The sequence below is a fragment of the Schistocerca americana genome, unplaced genomic scaffold (genome assembly GCF_021461395.2).
Source record: "Schistocerca americana isolate TAMUIC-IGC-003095 unplaced genomic scaffold, iqSchAmer2.1 HiC_scaffold_1010, whole genome shotgun sequence".
Taxonomy (NCBI): Eukaryota; Metazoa; Arthropoda; class Insecta; order Orthoptera; family Acrididae; genus Schistocerca; species Schistocerca americana.
In genome coordinates this window covers 25,001-27,500 of record NW_025725059.1, presented here as the reverse complement: position 1 = coordinate 27,500, position 2,500 = coordinate 25,001, and positions in this window count along the sequence as shown.

Sequence of the window (2,500 nt, the reverse complement as noted above, 5' to 3'; positions counted from 1 at the left end):
CTAACCCGTATTGTACCTTAACCTAACCCGTATTGTACCTTAACCTAACCCGTATTGTGCCTTAACCTAACCCGTATTGTGCCTTAACCTAACCCGTATTGTGCCTTAACCTAACCCGTATTGTGCCTTAACCTAACCCGTATTGTGCCTTAACCTAACCCGTATTGTGCCTTAACCTAACCCGTATTGTGCCTTAACCTAACCCGTATTGTGCCTTAACCTAACCCGTATTGTGCCTTAACCTAACCCGTATTGTGCCTTAACCTAACCCGTATTGTGCCTTAACCTAACCCGTATTGTGCCTTAACCTAACCCGTATTGTGCCTTAACCTAACCCGTATTGCGCCTTAACCTAACCCGTATTGCGCCTTAACCTAACCCGTATTGCGCCTTAACCTAACCCGTATTGCGCCTTAACCTAACCCGTATTGCGCCTTAACCTAACCTATATTGCGCCTTAACCTAACCTATATTGCGCCTTAACCTAACCTATATTGCGCCTTAACGTAACCCGCGTTGCGCCTTAACGTAACCCGCGTTGCGCCTTAACGTAACCCGCGTTGCGCCTTAACCCAACCCGCGTTGGGCCTTAACCCAACACACGTTGGGCCTTAACCCAACACACGTTGGGCCTTAACCCAACACACGTTGGGCCTTAACCCAACACACGTTGGGCCTTAACCCAACACACGTTGGGCCTTAACCCAACACACGTTGGGCCTTAACCCAACACACGTTGGGCCTTAACCCAACACACGTTGGGCCTTAACCCAACACACGTTGGGCCTTAACCCAACACACGTTGGGCCTTAACCCAACACACGTTGGGCCTTAACCCAACACACGTTGGGCCTTAACCCAACACACGTTGGGCCTTAACCCAACACACGTTGGGCCTTAACCCAACACACGTTGGGCCTTAACCCAACACACGTTGGGCCTTAACCCAACACACGTTGGGCCTTAACCCAACACACGTTGGGCCTTAACCCAACACACGTTGGGCCTTAACCCAACACACGTTGGGCCTTAACCCAACACACGTTGGGCCTTAACCCAACACACGTTGGGCCTTAACCCAACACACGTTGGGCCTTAACCTGCTCTGTAATTGTCATACGACGCGTTAAATTAGTGTAGTGTTGCCTAACTGCAACCCCCGCAATATAGTTTGCTACCCGCACTGCCCGGTCCCCAGAGTATCGCTTCATGTTAAACACCTTGCAGCTATACACTGTAATGCGGATGGCAGCAGGACGTACATGCTCAATGCCCTTCGCAGTTGTTCATTGGCATTCGCATGGCGAAGCACAGCCTACGTTGTGGTACGGCTTGTGTCAACTGTCCGCTGATGTTGTACGTCCAAATCACACACTGTACTGCACATTGGTCCTCATGTACTGAATGATACATCGTGGTACATGTGTGACCGTACCACGACTGCGCCAACAACGGCGAACCATACGGTCCAAATATTGTGCACTCAGCTACGTGTCGTCTCCCTATAAGAGCTGGATTGCAGTATGGTATGCCGTGGATGGCGATCAGCATGAGCCGTCTGTTGATGTAGTGGCGCGTGTTGTCAGACGTAGTCGTCTCTTCTCACTCACCGTGATAGCATGGTGCACTGCGTTCCACATCTGCGACATGCGACAGAGGCCGGTTGACAGTCGTTCGCGCAATGGACATCGCATACGTACGGGGGCCACCTTCCACGTGTTCGCGAAGCGTGCACATGTTGTTGCGTGTATGTGGGCAGACATAGTGTGTCGTGACACCTGACACAGGCATGCAACAATCGTTGAATTTGCAAATGGCGATGGACGTCTACGTTTGCTGGTGACGTTACGCAAATGAACAACTGGTAAACCGTTGTGGTGCGGTTGTTCTCGCTAGAGGTGAATCAGTGATGGCGACGATCGGTTGAGCTACCAACCGGTTGTTTCAGCGATACCCACCATGCCCACGAACGTGAATGGCATGTGGGTGTGAAGCGATACGCGGCGGTGGCTGGGTGGGACCGTCCCCGGCCGGTGAGGGGGGGCCTCCCGGCGTGCTGGCCGCGCGGTGCGTGGGCGCACGCGCTACAGCCGGCTGGTGGGGGCGGCCAGTGGCAGGCGCGCCGGCCGACGGAGGCGGCAGGCGGCGCAGCTGCGCGCCGGCGCACCCTGCACGCGGCGCCGTGCGGCCAAAGTAGGTCCTCGCGGGCCCGGTGCGAAGCGCGGTGGACATCTGCAGTGTGCTGGTCCGATTGAGGACTGTGTGCGCTGAGGATGCGCCGCCGCCCGGCGCTCGGCGCCGCGACGCCGTCTGCTGCTCGGTCGCCTCTGCGGTTCTCGCAGGTGGTTTGTATCGCAGCTGTGCGGACGTGTTGGCGCGTTCGCTTCGGCACCCAAGTGGGGCTTTTGTCCTTCTGTGGCGCTGGCGTTGGAGCTGCCGGCCACCGTAGGTGGCGCGTGTTGTCTCCCGCCGGCAATGCCACGACAGCACGCTCCCGGGC